The sequence below is a fragment of the Moschus berezovskii genome, chromosome 12, assembly GCF_049115385.1.
Source record: "Moschus berezovskii isolate FMDL1 chromosome 12, NW_MosBer_1.0, whole genome shotgun sequence".
Taxonomy (NCBI): Eukaryota; Metazoa; Chordata; class Mammalia; order Artiodactyla; family Moschidae; genus Moschus; species Moschus berezovskii.
Window position 1 is genome coordinate 27,964,941 of NC_142471.1, and position 18,958 is coordinate 27,983,898.

An 18,958-nucleotide genomic window follows, 5' to 3' on the forward strand; every position below is an offset into this window, starting at 1 on the left:
AATACCTGGGCATGGTACCATAAAAAGGGATGGGCAAAACTTTACCTTGGATATTTTACCTTGGTGATTTACCAGGGATATTTTTACCTAACCCTTAAGAGAGGGTGTTAGGGAGCTTCTGGGAATACTGGCAGTAATTTTTTCTGTAAATGCCAGTCACACAGATGTTTACTTTGAAAGTTCATCCAGCTGTATACTTGATTTGTGGACCTTTCTGCATGTGTGTTTTCCATATGCACAAGGATGGTCATAACAGCCATATCCAAAGTAAAGTGAAACTGCAATTCAAGGCATACTCATAAAAAGCAAAGAGTAAGAGTCAGACTGTGTTACCACTAACAGAGGGAGTCACAGTCTAGAAGCCAGAGTACTGATAGTTTTGTGTAGTCATACAGGGATTAGCATTGTGAGACTGTAAATGTTTACCAATCTTCCTAAGCAGTTTAAGTTATAATGAATTTCTTCTATTTACTAGTGAACTAACTTTGGGCAGCCATGGGACTCTCTCTTACCCATGGTACTCTTACCATGACTTGGAAATGGAAGATGGTATGAGTTGGACCATCGTGTTCCAACTTGCTTTCCTGCTTTAGATGGAGCAAGGCAGCTAACAATTGCTATGTCACTTGCCTACCTAACCTTTGCCCACAAGTGTACTGGACCCATCCAGATACTTCTGTACAGATTGTTTCTCTGCCTGAAACTAGCTAGTGACTAAAATTCCCCATTTAAGATATCTGATTTGCTTTTAACCACTAATGTTTAAGGTTGGGATGGTCAGCTTAGAAAAGCTAAGAAGTGCTCGCTTCGGCAGCACATATACTAAAATTGGAACGACACAGAGAAGATTAGCGTGGCCCCTGCGCAAGGATGACACGCAAATTTGTGAAGCATTCCATATTTTTTAAAAGAATGAAACTAGAACACTTCCTAACACCAAAAACCAAAATAAACTCAAAATGGATTAGAGAGCTAAATGTAAGACCAGATTCTATAAAACTCCTAGAGGAGAATGTAGGCAAAACACTCTCTGACATAAATCACAGCAGGATCCTCCAAGACCCACCTCCCAGGATATTGGAAATAAAAGCAAAAATAAACAAATGGGACCTAATTAAAATCAAAAGCTTCTGCAAAGCAAAGGAAACTATAAGCAAGGTGAAAAGACAGCCTTCAGAATGGGAGAAAATAATAGCAAATGAAGCAACTGATAAAGGATTAATCTCCAAAATATACAAGCAGCTCCTGCAGCTCAATTCCAGAAAAATAAGTGACCCAATCAAAAAATGGGCCAAAGAACTAAACAGACATTTCTCCAAAGAAGACATAAAGATGGCTAACAAACACATGAAAAAATGCTCAACATCCCTCATAATCAGAGAAATGCAAATCAAAACCACAATGAGATACCATTTCACACCAGTCAGAATGGCTGCTATCCAAAAGTCTACATGCAATAAATGCTGGAGAGGGTGTGGAGAGAAGGGAACCCTCTTACACTGTTGGTGGGAATGCAAACTAGTACAGCCACTATGGAGAACAGTGTGGAAATTCCTCAAAAAACTGGAAATAGAACTGCCATATGATCCAGCAATCGCACTCCTGGGCATACATACCGAGGAAACCAGAATTGAAACAGACACATGTACTCCAATGTTCATTGCAGCACTGTTTATAATAGCCAGGACATGGAAGCAACCTAGATGTCCATAGGCAGACAAATAGATAAGAAAGCTTTGGTACATATACACAATGGAGTATTACTCAGCCATTAAAAAGAATGCATTTGAACCAGTTCTAATGAGGTGGATGAAACTAGAGCCTATTATACAGAGTGAAGTAAGCCAGAAATAAAAACACCAATACAGTATACTAACGCATATATATGGAATTTAGAAAGATGGTAACGATAACCCTGTATACGAGACAGCAAAAGAGACACAGATGTATAGAACAGTCTTTGGGACTCTGTGGGAGAGGGTGAGGGTGGGATGGTTTGGGAGAATGGCATTGAAACATGTATATTATCATATGTGAAACGAATCACCAGTTCAGGGTCGATGCATGTTACAGGATGCTCGGGGCTGGTGTGCGGGGATGACCCAGAGGGAGGATAAGGGGAGGAGGGAGGTGGGAGGGGGGTTCAGGAAGGGGAACTCATGTACACCGGGGCAGATTCATGTCAATGTATGGCAAAACCAACAAATATAATATTGTAAAATAATTAGCCTCCAATAAAAAAAGAAAGAAAGAAAGAAAAGCTAAGAAAACAAAGTAAGCAACATTTCATATTCAACGGTATGCTAGGTTATGTTGGCATTTTCACAGACCTCAGCTTCAGTGGCTGAAGTGCTTCACACATCACATCACATCACTACTCAGTGTAGGTGTTCCTGGCTCACCTCTCATGTTCCTGTTCAGGGACTGGGGCTTCTTCCATATTGTGGCTTGACCCTCTCTGGAGTCTTCACCATTAAACCAGTAGATGTGGAGAAGGAAAAGATGGTGAGAAAACTATGGGCTAGACTTACAAGCAACTTGTATTTCTGGTCATGTTCTACTGGCTAAAACTTAGCTAGATGTAAGGGAGGCTAGAAGCTAGTCAGCCTCGGTACCCAGGAGGAAACTCACATGCAGGAAGCACTAGCCATCTCTACCCCAGGTGTATACTACTCTTGCCTAGAAAATCCCATGGATGGAGGAGCCTGGTAGGCTGCAGTCCATGGGGTCGCTAAGGGTAGGACACGACTGAGCAACTTCACTTTCACTTTTCACTTTCACACATTGGAGAAGGAAATGGCAACCCACTCCAGTGTTCTTGCCTGGAGAATCCCAGGGACGGGGGAGCCTGGTGGGCTTCCGTCTATGGGGTCACACAGAGTCGGACACGACTGAAGTGACTTAGCAACAGCAGCAAGAAATCTGAGATCTTCCCAAAGCCAAATATCTTTAATATACCACACTACATACCATTTAACAGAACAGATTTTGATTAAGAATCATTGAACTGAAGCTTTTAACTTGTTTCCCCAATATGGAAAATATGTTTTTGAAAGCGATTGCTTTGCATTTCTCTGATAATGAGTGATGTTGAGCATCTTTTCATGTGTTTGTTAGCCATCTGTATGTCTTCTTGGGAGAAATGTCTGTTTAGTTCTTTGGCACATTTTTTGATTGGGTCGTTTGTTTTTCTGGAATTGAGCTGCAGGAGTTGCTTGTATATTTTGAGATTAATTCTTTGTCAGTTGCTTCATTTGCTATTATTTTCTCCCATTCTGAAAGCTGTTTTTTCACTTTGCTTATAGTTTTCTTCATTGCGCAAAAGCTTTTAAGTTTAATTAGGTCCCATTTGTTTATTTTTGCTTTTATTTCCATTACTCTAGGAGGTGGGTCATAGAGGATCCTGCTGTGATTTATGTCGGAGGGTTTTTTGCCTATGTTTTCCTCTAGGAGTTTTATAGTTTCTGGTCTTACACTTAGATCATCCATCCATTTTGAGTTTATTTCTGTGTATGGTGTTAGAAAGTGTTCTAGTTTCATTCTTTTACAAGTAGTTGACCAGTTTTCGCAGCACTACTTGTTAAAGAGATTGTCTTTTTTCCATTGTATATTCTTGACTCCTTTGTCAAAGATAAGGTGTCCATCAGTTCAGTTCAGTCACTCAGTCGTTTCTGACTCTTTGCAACCCCATGAATTGCAGCACACCAGGCCTCCCTGTCCATCACCAACTCCCGGAGTCTACTCAAACTCACGTCCATCGAGTCAGTGATGCCATCCAGCCATCTCATCCTCTGTCATCCCCTTCTCCTCCTGCCCCCAATCCCTCCCATAAGGTGTCCATAGGTGTGTGGATTTATCTCTGGGCTTTCTATTTTGTTCCATTGATCTATATTTCTGTCTTTGTGCCAGTATCATACTGTCTTAATGATCATAGCTTTGTAGTATAGCCTGAAGTCAGGCAGGTTGATTCCTCCAGTTCCTTTCTTCTTTCTCAAGATTGCTTTGGCTATTCGAGGTTTTTTGTATTTCCATACAAATTGTGAAATTATTTGTTCTAGTTCTATGAAAAATACCGTTGGTAGCTTGATAGGGATTGGATTGAATCTATAGATTACTTTGGGTAGTATACTCATTTTCACTATATTGATTCTTTCAATCCATGAACATGGTATATTTCTCCATCTATTTGTGTCCTCTTTGATTTCTTTCATCAGTGTTTTATAGTTTTCTATATATAGATCTTTTGTTTCTTTAGATAGATATATTCCTAAGTATTTTATTCTTTTCATTGCAATTGTGAATGGAATTGTTTCCTTAATTTCTCTTTTGTCATTGTAAATGTATAGGAATGCAAGGGATTTCTGTATGTTAATTTTATATCCTGCAACTTTACTATATTCATTGATTAAGTCTAGTAATTTTCTGGTAGAGTTTTTAGGGTTTTCTATGTAGAGGATCATGTCATCTACAAACAGAGTTTTACTTCTTTTCCAATCTGGATTCCTTTTATTTCTTTTTCTGCTCTGATTGTTGTGGCCAAAACTTTTAAAACTATGTTGAAGAGTAGTGGTGAGAGTGGGCACCCTTGCCTTGTTCCTGACTTTAGGGGAAATGCTTTCAATTTTTCACCATTGAGGATAATGTTTGCTGTGGGTTTTTCATATATAGCTTTTATTATGTTGAAGTATGTTCCTTCTGTTCCTGCTTTCTGGAGGGTTTACTACAATGAGGTACCATCTCATGCCAGTCAGAATGGCTGCTATCCAAAAATCTACAAACAATAAATGCTGGAGAGGGTGTGGAGAAAAGGGAACCCTCTTACATTGTTGGTGGGAATGCAAACTAGTACAACCACTATGGAGAACAGTGTGGAGATTCCTTAAAAAACTGGGAATAGAACTGCCATATGACCCAGCAATCCCACTGCTGGGCATACACACTGAGGAAACCAGAATTGAAAGAGACATAGGTACCCCAACGTTCATTGCAGCACTGTTTATAATAGGACATGGAAGCAACCTAGATGTCCATCTGCAGACGAATGGATAAGAAAGTTGTGGTACATATACACAATGGAATATTCAGTCAGTTCAGTTCAGTTCAGTCACTCAGTCATGACCGACTCTTCGCGACCCCATGAATCACAGCACACCAGGCCTCCCTGTCCATCACCAACTCCCGGAGTTCATTCAAACTCATGTCCATCGAGTCGGTGATGCCATCCAGCCATCTCATTCTCTGTCATCCCCTTCTCCTCCCGCCCCCGATCCTTCCCAGCATCAGAGTCTTTTCCAGTGAGTCAACTCTTCGCATGAGGTGGCCAAAGTATTGGAGTTTCAGCTTTAGCATCAGTCCTTCCAATGAACACCCAGGATCGATATCCTTTAGAATGGACTGGTTGGATCTCCTTGCAGTCCAAGGGACTCTCAAGAGTCTTCTCCAGCACCACAGTTCAAAAGCATCAATTCTTCAGCCATTAAAAAGAATACATTTGAATCAGTTCTAATGAGGTGGATGGAGCCTATTATACAGAGTGAAGTAAGCCAGAAAGAAAAACACCAATATAGTATACTAACATATATACAATGGAATTTAGAAAGATGGTAACGATAACCCTATATGTGAGACAGCAAAAGAGACACAGATGTATAGAACAGTCTTTTGGACTCTGTGGGAGAGGGTAAGGGTGGGATGATCTGAGAGAATAGCATTGAAACATGTATATTATCATATGTGAACAGATTGCCAGGCCAGGTTTGATACATGAGACTGAGGGCTCAGGGCTCGTGAACTGGGATGACCCAGAGGGATGGGATGGGGAGGGAGGTGGGAGGGGGTTTCAGGATAGGGAGCACATGTAAACCCATGGCTGATTCATGTCAAGGTATAGTTTTTGCCATACCACTACAATATTATAAAGTAATTAGCCTCCAATTAAAATAAATTTTAAAAATAAAAATAAATAAATAAATAAAATAAAAGAGATTGCTTGTTTGATCTGATCAGTAAAAGTATGAAGTAATGTTAGGGATCAGTACCAACATGTCCCTGGTGCCTCAGAACTGGTCCACTGCATTCTGTTATCATTGACAGTATTAAGAACTTCTAGAAAGCCAGTGTTAAGTTTGTTTTAACCTGACAGTACCCTTTTGGACAGATTTCAATTCGCTTATTTTATCAAAGGCCAACAGTTATGACCCCAGGCAGCTTTGACCTACCTGTTCTGTGGACATCTATAGAATCTGTTCTTTAAACTCACTTTTGAACACCTGAAATGCCATGCATTCTAGTTGCTATGGAACAGTCATCTCCAGGAGCCTATGCTATATGCTTAATCTGACTCCCCATGGATCTTTCGGCCTCTGTCATTAGCTTAACAGTTTTTAATAAAACCAGTTATTCATAGTTAAGATATGGAAACTGGTGTATAGAGGTAAAAAATAGTGTGTTTATGCTGGTTTTTTTAAAATAGGGGATAGCTCTTTAGAGATGAATGATAAGGATTGAAACTTGGCAGCATTTATAAGTGAAATTAGGTGATAGTCAGTGGTTGTTAACCTCCACAAGCAACAAGAGAAGGTATATACCTCTTGTTGTTAGTACTCAGCTACCTAAGTAGTCTTACCAAGAAATAAACTGGAATCTCACCTTTTAGAGCCAACTACAGACTGTAAGAAACACAAAGAAGAGAGGAACTTACAGTAAATCAGAGATGCAATTATACTCCCAACTGTAGGCAATTCTGTAGGACAAAAGACCCTGTTGAATTGCAAAGAAAGATGGATATATTGAGATGTTAAGACTCCAACCATCATACTATGCAAGCCTGTTTTGGATCTTAGTTCCCGTCAAGATTAGAATGAACTAGAACTGGTAAAATGTAAACTCTAAATATAATTGGCAACTTAGTTTCGTTTAGATGTGACCAGTATTGTTAGGGTTCCCCTCCCCCACAACTTCCTGAGAAATATTTAGGTATTTATAAAAAGTTTAAGGGACACATTTTTACAAATAGGACTATTCAGTCTTCTGTTTCTAGGACACTAGAACGTAATAGCCAATTAGACATCCTCTCAAGTCCTTTTGAGACCCTTTAGCTTCCCCAGGTGGGTTGCCCTCTATGGGGTCGCACAGAGTCGGACACGACTGAAGCGACTTAGCAGCAGCAGCAGCTTCCCTAGTGGTAAAGAATCTGCCCCAAATGTGGGAGACCCAGGTTCGATCCCTGGAGAAGGGAATGGCTACCCATTCCAGTATTCATGCTGGGAGAATTCCATGGACAGAGGAGCCTGTTGAGCTACAGTCCATGGGGTCGCAAAGAGTCAGACATAACTAAGCAACTAACACTTTCGCTCTTCAGTAGTAGGGTGGGGAGGCTTCCTGGAATAGGACCCAAAACATCACAGCCCATCATTATCTCAAGCAGAAGATTAACACAGCTTAGGCCAAAGCAGCTGAGCTCAAATCAGGCTCTTTCAACTAAGCACCCCATTTCTCTGTCTACCTCCAGCAATAAGATCCTGCTTCTTCCCTCCCCTACCATAAAAGTAAAGTGAAAGTGAAGTCACTCAGTTTGTCCAACTCTTTGCGACCCCACGGACTGTAGCCTACCAGGCTCCTCAGTCCATGGGATTTTCCAGGCCAGAATACTGGAGTGGGTTGCCATTTCCTAAGAAAACATGCAAGTGTAAGGCACATGGCCAAGCCTCTAGGAAGCATGGAACAAAGAGGCTAGTGCATCTTGATAGAACAGTATTAGAGGCCAGTGCATCTTGATTTTCTCCCATCCCTAGCACTCACTTTTGCATTTGTGGTCAATAAATGGGAAGGCAGGTGTGAGAGAACATTGCACATCTACTTCCCCTCAGAATGATTTGTTCTCTCATTCCTTTCAATAGGAAATTCATCACAAGTCTATACACTGACCTCTAGTTTACTACTAAGCAGTAGTCTTTTAAAAAGGCTAATTGTTCATCTGTGTCATAGACCGTTTGCTTTCCTGTTTTAGGCAGCATCATCTTAATTTTGGATTGCCTTCCCATTCTTGTTTATCAAAATAAAATCTCACCTTTATAGGACACCAGAAAACCCTATTTCTTCCTTCTATTGCCGAAATGTTAGAATTGGCTATGTACCATGCCATCTTCATTTCTTTGGTCCAATCAAGTTTCCAATTACACTGCTAAGTAGCATCTATGGATACTAACTTACTCCTGTTTGATAGGTCCGATAGATGCTTCCATTCCATTCACCTTACTAAGCCTTCCACATTGATTTCTTGAAGCTCTCCTTTGCTACCACAAATTGTTTTTGCACTTCAGTATACATCATCTCCTGTTTCTCAGTACCCCCTGCCAGTATATTTCTCAAGACATTAAATTTGGGGGTCCTCTGGGCACCCCATTTTTACAGATGGGCTATTTCTGAAGATATTTGGTAATTATATTCTAGACAGTTCCAAGTATTTCCCTTCCTTACTTTGGGGAGCCCCAAGTTCAGTTTTCCACTTACCTATTGTTTCTATTCAGATGTCTTATAGACAGTGCAAACCAAGCTTGCCCAAAACTAAATAATTTTTCCTGTGACTCCTCTAGCTAGTATGGTTTTCTAGCTCATCAACTGAGTGTTTATACTTAAATTTTGATTGCCTAGTATCTCCTTAATTGTTCCTTCTCTCCTTAAATGTGGTCACCAAGACCTGTCATTTCTACCACTTAAATCTTAAATGCATCCATTTTTCCTCTTGTATGTCATCACTTCTAGAAAACACTGCCTTCTTAGCTTGGGCTTACCCTGCTCAGCCCCCACAGTGCTTCCTGCCAGAGTGACCTTTCAGGAAACTGATGGCACCTATTTCAATGGCTATGTAACATGGTCTTGAACTCTGCGTAGGAGTCGAGGATTAACAGATGAGTCATTCTAGCTATCTTAAGCATACTTAGGATATGTAATATCTTTAAGAGGCTTCAGGCTAGCTACTGAGAGTTACCAGAGCAGTATTCGAGAACTTGCCAACAAGGAGAGCTGATACTTTTGCCATTACCTAGAAGGTGAGGCGGAGAAGGCAATGGCAAGCCACTCCAGTACTCTTGCCTAGAAAATCCCATGGATAGAGGAGCCTGGTAGGCTGCAGTCCCTGGGGTTGCTAAGGGTTGGACACGACTGAGCGACTTCACTTTCACTTTCACACATTGGAGAAGGAAATGGCAACCCACTCCAATGTTCTTGCCTGGAGAATCCCAGGGACGGGGGAGCCTGGTGGGCTTCCGTCTATGGGGTCACACAGAGTCAGACACAACTGAAGTGACTTAGCAGCAGCAGCAGCAGCAGAAAGTGAGGAATTAGAACTGCCTAATTTCCCTAACACCTATTGGAACATTAAGCAGTATCCCTAGATCCTGGCTTGCTGAGAGAAGACAGCCTCAGTTGCATCCAGTTAGAAGAATATGATTACGTATAGAATCTTAGTTATAAGAATGTGAGAAACAAAATCTGGGAAATGAGTTTCCTGTTTTCTGCAGTATAAGGAGGTATAGGCATCTAAGGTTTCCCAAATATCCTTCAAGAGTCACTTATGAGGCTGGGTCAAAGAACAACAAGTCCCAGTGTATCTAGATATTTGTCTACATCCTCGCAGTCCAATTTTTGCCCTAAGACCCGGGATAATTGTGGTTTTGTTTCTTTAGGATAGAGAAGCTATCCAAAAGATCTCCACCCTCATGGTCAGACAGTGGATGCTTTCTGGTCATGTAGCAATTGTTTTAACATTGAGAAACTGCCAAGCTGATAAAAGCAGTTGCACTATTTTATATTCTCACCAGCAGTGATGCAATTTCCAGTTTGTCCACTTCAACATTTGTTTTCATTACTCTTGCGAGTCCCTTGGACTGCAAGGAGATCCAACCAGTCCATCCTAAAGGAGGTCAGTCCTGGGTGTTCATTGGAAGGACTGATGTTGAAGCTAAAACTCCAATACTTTGGCCACCTCATGCGAAGAGCTGACTCATCTGAAAAGACCCTGATGCTGGGAAAGGTTGGGGGCAGGAGGAGAAGGGGACAACAGAGGATGAAATGGCTGGATGGCATCACCAACTCGATGGACATGAGTTTGAGTGAACTCCGGGAGTTGGTGATGGACAGGGAGGCCTGGCGTGCTGCGGTTCATGGGGTTGCAAAGAGTCGGACACAACTGAGCAACTGAACTGGACTGAACCTGATCAGTAACACTTGCACATTGCCTGTGTCAACCCCTTCGGGTCCTTCAGTGCTGGGTGTGCCCCCTTCTCTCCCTGTCCCTGTCTTTACTCCCTATAAACCATGCCCCTGAACCCTGCTCCTAAGAGTTTGGCTCATGCTTTTATTGGTAGCAGGGAGTTGGTGATGGACAGGGAGGCCTGGCGTGCTGTGATTCATGGGGTCACGAAGAGTCGGACACGACTGAGCAACTGAACTGAACTGAAAGCTAATCAAGTATAGGTTCTTAGAATACAGGTTTACTAACAAAATTTAGTGTTTGGCAGCACTTTTCTACCTAAAGAAGTCCCAAAATTAGATACTTTGTTTCAGTGTAGATCAGCACTGATCTTTTGTGGTCAGTTTTGATGAAGAACACTAACTCTGAACCACAGATTTCTTAAAGAAAAAAAAAAAAAAAAAGCTCTATTTTCTGTGTTAGTAACTTTGTATGGCCACTTGTATTCAATTTTTGCTTAACTCTTAAGAAGTTTTGTACCTCTGTAATATCCTCAATTTTGCCTTTTAGCACCCAAAACCTAAAATATTTACTATTTGGGCCTTTGTAGAAAGGGTTGCTGACTCTATTCAAAGAGAAAAAGACAGAACAATTCTAAGCCTGCTCTGATATTAGCAATGTAACTCATTAAAAATAGTATCCAATTTTCACCTCTAGAAGATAGTGTAAGATCTCACTCAAACCCAGGCAGGCAGAATATTGCATTTGAAAATGTGACGATAAGGCAAATTCAGAGTAAGGCCATTTCGACTTAAGGAACAGAAACCTGACAAGAGCCAATTCAGGCTGGAAGGAGTTGTAAGCCCAAAGCTCAACGTGCTCAGCTAATCCGCCTGCCTTCATTTGCCATTAAGTGGTCTCTTGTGGTTTCCCTAAGCCTCTCATCACTAACCATTTCCAAAGTGAAGATTCAGTCGTTAAGCAGGTTGTGAAGACACCACATGTGAATGAGCAGACAGGCACAGAGGTACTGTCGCATCACAGCCCCTGCAGCCTTATTCACTAGCACAACTGTATTTTCAGCTTAAGTGTTAATTCCAAAAGTTAGCTACTGCTAGTTACTTACAAGACTAGTTCACTTGAGAATTGGCAGGTCAGGTGGAAGGAGCTAAGAGCTGCATTAAAAAAAAATAATAATAAACTTGTTATATTTACTGTCAGTCACTAAATACATCTCAAAGAAACCAGTGGGTTAGACTTTCTCCATGAGACAATGTTTGGTCTTAATACTATGGCACTGATTAAAAAAAAAAAAAGGTGGATTCAATTACATGTCACCTTTTACTCCACTCTGCAAGTTACAGATGTTTATAGGCTCCTATGTTCATGGAACTTCAGTGAGAAGGCATATGTATGACAGAAGTAGCCATCATTTTCAAGTCTTTAGACACAGCAAAGGATCCCCAGAAGTTAGCTTTGAGAAGTCAGGCTTATGTATTCCTCACCACAGATGGATTACATGTCTAGTTAGAGTCCTATTTACCATACTTATATTTCATATAGAAGCCCAAGGTAGCCATAGTCCCTGGAATGCCTAGGAAGTTATTGATGTTCAGGAATGAAAGAAAATACATAGCCTGAAGATATTTCAGAGAGGTCATGGAATTATGGTCAAGACTACAGAGAACTCTGGGAAGTCTACAAGATCACTGATCTGCCCAGCATTTGACCATAACAAGTATTGATGGTCAGGGTATAAGGAGTAGTACCACCTGCAGTGGTTCTGCAAGTACAACTCCAGAAGTCAGAATTTCCTACTTTTATGTCTGTTTACATTTCTAAACTAAACATTAGAGTAGAAAAAGGAATAAGGTTCGACCTTGAGGGTAAGAAGTCATTAACACCCAAATCACAAGTCATAACAGGATGAGACTAGAGAAGGATGGAGCAGAAATATTTGGGCTTGTTTAGTCATATAAAAATGAGACTGGTGACTGGAAAAGACATCAGTCCTAGAAAGTGACAAGAGATATCTGTAAGACAGGAGGAGTTCCCACCGAAAGAGAAGAGAATTCCAATGGGAGAGATTAAGGGCATCAACAGGTAGTTCAGGAGAAGGAAAGAATGAGTTGTACAGTTTTGCTAATCAGAAATACAATTTTATAGTGATCGTCTTTACCCCATCAAGTTAAGTCTATGTTCTAATGGAGATGAGGTAGGAACACTGCCAACTTGAAGGAGTGGTCTGCCAGCTGTGAAGGGTGGTTGCACTTAGTAACAAGGAGTATGCCTGTGTCCAGCAGTCCTGTGGGTAGGGAGACCCTTCCAACTTCCAATGCGAGGTGTTGAGAGGCAGCCAGTTATTCATGGCGTAGACGAAGATGTGAGCAGCACTGAATGCCCACTGTGCCACTAGCACCACCTCCTCTCATCAGCAGCAATGTGGCGGAGTCTCAGAGTCTGACTGGTTACGTTCCCTCTCTTCAGCATAGTAATTTCCCCCAGATTGAGTTCCTAGTTCTAGCCTCACCCCACTCCCATGGCTTCAGAGTGGAGTCATTATCCTGACGAGTCTCCAGTGCTGCTCCTGGGGGAGCCCATGAACTGAGCACAGGCCAGATGGCCCCACTTAGGGCCCCTCGTCCATTCTGGGTGACAGTTCTCCAGGCTCACAGCGTGCGCTGCAAACCCACACCCAGCTTTCCAAAGCCATGTGCTGTCTCTGGTCATTTGGCATTTGATGTTCTCATGGTAGCCACCTTCCTAAAACTACTAGAGGAGTCTAGGAAGCACTAGACGTCAAGTTTTGACGTAGCTGAATTAATACAGATCAGGCCACTTGGTTCATAGTTCCGTTCAGTTGCTCAGTCGTGTCTGACTTTTGTGACCCCATTGACTGCAGCACGCCAGGCTTATCTGTCCTTCACCAAGGGACATAGTAACAGACCCCAAATCAAATTCACAGGCACCATGGGTAAGAACTGGCCTTCTACATGTTCATGAACTCAACTTTAAGTTCAATTCAAGTCACCAAGTCCCTGGAGTTACTGATTTGTTCCTTTACTTCATGTCTTATCCAGAACTCAGGTAAACAGCATTGGCAGGGAACACCAGGTCCTCTGAATAAACCAAGTTGAGGTCAACTCTCTCAAAAAGAGAGACCATCTTCCCTACACTGACCTGAGAGGCTTTAATCCCAAACACAAGGTCATGGGTGAAAACATACCCCAAATCCTCTTAAAAGCAAGGGGACCAAACAAAGGAAAAAACAAGGGGGCCGAGGAGCCAGGTACTCTGCAGTCAGGGTGGGGGAGGGGTTGGGAGAGTGGACAGCCTGCCTCCCCTAGCGTGGAGCCTCCATCTTAGGAACAAGCCAAGCATTACTAGGGTTCCAGTATTCTGACTCTGCTGTGCACCCAAGGCACTGGGGCTGGGGAAGGAGGGAGCCCCACCTGTCAGCTGCCCTTCAGATGTGTGGCAGAGACAATCATATATACATTTACGGCTCTGTCTCAGACTTCAGAGGGGCACTTCACCCCCAAGACCCAAAGACAGTCTGGAGAACTTAGGGTCCTTCTGCTTCTTAAGTTCCACGCAATCCAGGGGGAAAACCATGGCATGCAGGGATGTTCTGGAATTATTTGGATCATGATTATTTGGGTGAAAACCAGCTTCAGCATGTGAGGAGCTTAAGTCATTGCTGTCCATGAGAAAAAACACTGAGGAAACTGGAGTCAGTGATTTCTTGGGTCCATTAGAAAACCAAGGTCCTAGGGCAAACCACAATGCCAAAGTTTACAGAGAGAAGAGTATACAGACTCATAACCAACATCTAGAAGCTCTCGGAACCAGAAACTGGAAGGAACTCTTTGACAGGGAACTAGAGGCCTAGAGGCCTAGACTGGACTAGCTTGAGAGTGAGCAGATTCTAGAGGCCATAGTAGTAGAAGGCCCTGTACTTCACGGGTTTCTTACCTTTAGAAATACCAGCCTGTCATGATCATCAGAAAAATCCTCTTTGAAGGCAGGCAGAAGGGAAAAGCTACCACTTTGAAACAGACCTCTGTTTTATGGAGGGTGCTCTTGGTATATTTTCCAAGGGCAACTATGTTAGTCTCATCTGACCCAAGGGAAGGATAGTTAGCCAGATCCAGCCCCTCTAGCTTTCCTGTCTCATAGGAGCTGAGACAAGAGGCCTAGATGCACTTCTGAAGATCATAGCTCAAGGACTCAGGCTTTCTACAAATCAGACTATATGATGTTTTCTCTCTTTTCTACCCCTCACTAATGTGGATTACAACACATTGATCTGAGCCACAAGACCCAGATCCTATTTAAGGAGGTGTTCTTAGGGGATAGGCAATAGCAAAGGGGAAAAAGCTAGAGCCTCTGGCCCCTTCAGCTACTCTCTACTCAGCCAAGTCCAATTATCAGTTTCTATTCCCCAATAGGACTAGATTTCACCAAGCATTCACAAAACATGCTAAAAGACACATAACGCCTGTAAAGAAAGCAAGTGTCAGAATCAGACTAGATTTGGAATGGGAATCAGATAGGACATTTAAAGTGATTAATATGTTAAAGATTCAAATGGAAAAAGGCAACATGCAAAAACAGAGGGGTAACATAAGATGGAAATTCTAGAAATGTTTAAGAGGAAGTGCTAGAAGGACTTCGCTAGTGGACTGGAATCTGCCTTACAATCCAGGGGACTCGAATTCGATCCTTGGTCAGGAAACTAAGGTCCCACGTGCTATAAGCCTGCTCGCTCCAGAGCCCACACTGCAACCAAGACCCACTGCAGCCAAATAAATTATTTTAGAAAGCTGGAGAGGGTGTGGAGAAAAGGGAACCCTCTTACACTGTTGGTGGAAATGCAAGCTAGTACAGCCACCATGGAGAACAGTGTGGAGATTCCTCAAAAAACTTGAAATAGAACTGCCATATGATCCAGCAATTGCACTCCTGGGCGTACACACCGAGGGAACCAGAATTGAAAGAAACACATGTACTCCAATGTTCACTGTAGCACTGTTTATAACAGCGAGGACATGGAAGCGACCTAGATGTCCATCTGCAGATGAATGGATAAGAAAGCTTTGGTACATATACACAATGGAGTATTTTTCAGCCAACAAAAAGAATGCATTTGAATCAGTTCTAATGAGGTGGATGAAATTGGAGCCTATTATACAGAGTGAAGTCAGCCTGAAAGAAAAACATCAATACAGTATACTAACACATATATATGGAATTTAGAAAGATGGTAACCTTAACCCTGTATACGAGACAGCAAAAGAGACATAGGTGTATAGAACAGTCTTTGGGACTCTGTGGGAGAGGGTGAAGGTGGGATGATTTGGGAGAATGGCATTGTAGCATGTATTTTATCATATGTGAAATGAATCACCAGTCCAGGTTCGACGCTTGAGGGAGGATATGGGGAGGAGGGAGGTGGGAGGGGGGTTCAAGAAGGGGAACACATGTACACCCGGGGCGGATTCGTGTCAATGTATGGCAAAATCAACCAATATATTAATGTAAAGTAATTTGCCTCCAATAAAAAAATAAAAAGGAAATGCTAGAAGTTAAAACACTAGCAGAAGTTAAGAATGCATTTGATGGATTCATCAGTAGGTCACATACTACTGAGGAGAGGAACGAGAACTTGAAAATAATGTCAACATAAGCTTCTCAAATGCAATGAGGAAAAAGAAACATTGACTCAGATCCCTGACCAGAAGGTCTTCAGTTAGTCCTCTTCCACATGGGCCCAGAAGCAAGTATTCTAAGTAAGAAGGATCCTGGACCAAATCTGCATGAGGTCCTCCATTCCCAAGGCACCCAAGTCCTGTCTGTGGCTAATGGGCAGAGCAGCGGAGCCTTCCCCAGTTCTCTAAAGAGATCACTACCTCTCCGCCTGTATCTGGTAACCTGCTGGGGTTACCCTGCCAGGCCTGGTTCTGCAGGTCAGTGCTGGCCTCTCTGCCAGCCATCTTTCTTGGAATAGGAGGTATGCAGGCCCTAGATCTCTGTACTTGTCTCTTTCCCCATAGTTTTAGCATGTTCTTGAATTCCTAGTATCCTAGTGCTGATGCCCAGTTTCCAGCATATCCTGATACCCTAAAGAGTTCTGAAGGCAATGAGATGTTAGAACCATAGATCTGCTGCTCTCTCCTTGCAAGAACTCTTGCATGGAGGCATATTCTAGGTGGCCAACTTCCCCAGACTCGTTAGTCCCTTTTTGAAGCTTTAGCACCTACAATCTGAAGTATTGAAAGCTCTGATGCCTTCCAGAAAGCCATTTCAGTTACCCCCACATAAATCTGGTACTCTTCTGCCTTGAGCCCTGCCTGTCCAAGATGATCCCAGGTAGACCTTATACCTGGAGGAAGAAATGGCAACCTACTCCAATATTCTTGCCTGGAAAATTCCAGAGACAGAGGAGTCTGACAGGCTATAGTCCATGGGGTCGCAAAGAGTCAGACATGACTGAGCACACACATATGCATATACATAGACCTTATACTAATACTTACCATAGCCTCTTGTTGAAGCAAAGGCAGGCTAGACAGTCAAGAGTCACCTAAAGTGGTCTCTTAGAAGTCTTAGCTGGCAGAGTGTAATGTGGATTCCCTGTGTGTGCGCATGCTAATTCGCTTCAGTTGTGTCCAACTGTTTGTGACCCTATGGACCGTATCCTGCCAGGCTCCTCTGTCCATGGAATTCTCCAGGCAAGAATACTGGAAAGGGTTACCATACCCTCCTCCAGGGGATCTTCCCAACCCAGGGATCGAATTCATGTCTCTTACGTCTCCTGTATTGGCAAGGAGTTTCTTTACCACTAGCACCCCTTGGGAAGTCCAACCTGGGTTCCCTACCCAAATCAATACCCATGCTCTGCAACATGAATTTGCCCTTGTCAGTAGGGCAGTATCTTCAACTCACTTATGATCTGACTTTAAAAGCTAGGAATTCTGAAGATTCAGGAGAAACCAGGTGAGAATTAGAATAAAATTTCAGCATCATTGGATGTTAAAGCCCAGGGTTTTTAGAAATCAAATAAACAAAAAACCCAGAAATGATTTTTCTTGAAGAATCAAGAGGCAGAACTGATAAAAGCTAAGGGGCAAAGATCTTTTGAGTAGACATCAAGATGCTGTGATGTAGGGTTCGGGAACAAGACTAGGAGGTCCAGGTAGTGCCTAGTATATATGTAAGCATGAGGGCTAGTGTCTAACATAACCTAGAAGGGACTTGGGAGTGGGAACTTCTCCTGTGACCCACCGATAGGGACCAGGGATGTTCATGCTGCTTGCAAACTTTCTATTAGTCTCCCCTGACTTTATCTAGGTGGTCTTTGATATTGTCAGTGGTCATCTGCACTCCCTTCACCAGCAGCATCCAGGGAAGAGGCCCCATGGTCTAGTTAAACTGACCTTGACCTTCCTTCTCCATTTCAAGATGGAGCAGCAGGTACACAGTGTTTGTTCTACCTGTTCCCTAGGAGTTGTTAGGTGGACAAACAGGCACATAAGGAGTCAATCCTTCCCTAGTCTGTGGAGACACTGGCGCCTGCTTAGGCCCTACCCTTCTACACTGGGAGATTCTCCTGGGTAACACAATTTCCTCCAGTTCCCAAAGCAGCTCCCCCAACTCATAGCCATGCTTCTCTGTCCTCCCTAGCATTGTAGGCTTCACTGCCTCCATTCCAGGAGTATGCTGACCAGCTTCCTTCCTCAGGGCAATAGGTTCAGCAAGACCCAAGATCATTAACAAATGTGACTCAAGTCACTTCCTTTCATCCATATGGCAGGGACTTGTGAGATCGTGTCAAGCATAGAAGACTCAAGAGGAAGAGAGAAAGGGACAGAAGTTAAGGTGTCCAAGAATTTCCTAAATAAGACAAGCCCAAAGGTCTAAGTTCAAACTTTCAGGCTGAATAGATTAAGAATGTAGGCATGTCAGTTTAGGTAGCAAATCCCCAAAAGAGCCTAGAAGAACACTGCTAATGCTCATAGTCGACTTTGCCAGAGCAAAAGAAGCCAGGACATAGTTGGAAAGACACTTTGACAACGAAGAGGGTGGGAGTCAATCCAGAACTCTACACCTGCCAAAGACATCCTTCAGAATTTAAGATGAAGACAAAATGTCACCAGCAGACTCACAGTAACTACTGAGTTTGGCCAGAAGGCAAGTGATTCCAGATGGAATCTCAGATATCTGGAAGGGGTGAAGTACCCAGGAAGAGTATAGTCCGTAAAGTCAAGATTCAGAGAAAAGCAGTAGGACCATGTAGGCAAAGCTGTGAGAACCTACGTGGAACACGGCAATCCCTGGGTGAGGTTAAGCTGCATATTCAAGTAGTCAGTTACTTAGAGTTACTTTCCATCCACCTCAGGATTAGAAGACACTATGGAAAGCCTCAAGTCTTTTAAACCAGAGAACTGAAAACCTGCCACAACAGTAAAGGCGGTTTAGTCCATTGGCTCTTGCAAAGGGCTTTGCATCTTCCAAAGAAAAGTTGTACAGGCAAGTCCCTACACAGTGCTCTGGGTCTCCGCATCGCCCTCTTATCTGTCATGAGACAGAAAGAATACCAAGAAAGGGTCTGAATGTCCTCAACTTCTCAAACACTCCAGTGACCTAAGACGTCAGAAAAAGTAAAGAACCAGAAAAAGACTGGCATTAAGATCAAGAGCAGACAGCCTTACCTGTGAGGCAGAGAAGGCAAGGAGTACCTTCCGAAACACTCAGTTAAAAGTA

General features: G+C 42.7%; 1 non-coding gene across 1 annotated transcript; it reads left to right on the forward strand.

Annotated features, from left to right (window-relative positions):
* Nucleotides 1-798: 798 nt before the first annotated feature.
* Nucleotides 799-905, forward strand: LOC129556086 (U6 spliceosomal RNA). The gene has a single exon (XR_008685920.2). It is a non-coding gene; the product is annotated as a U6 spliceosomal RNA (small nuclear RNA).
* Nucleotides 906-18,958: the final 18,053 nt, after the last annotated feature.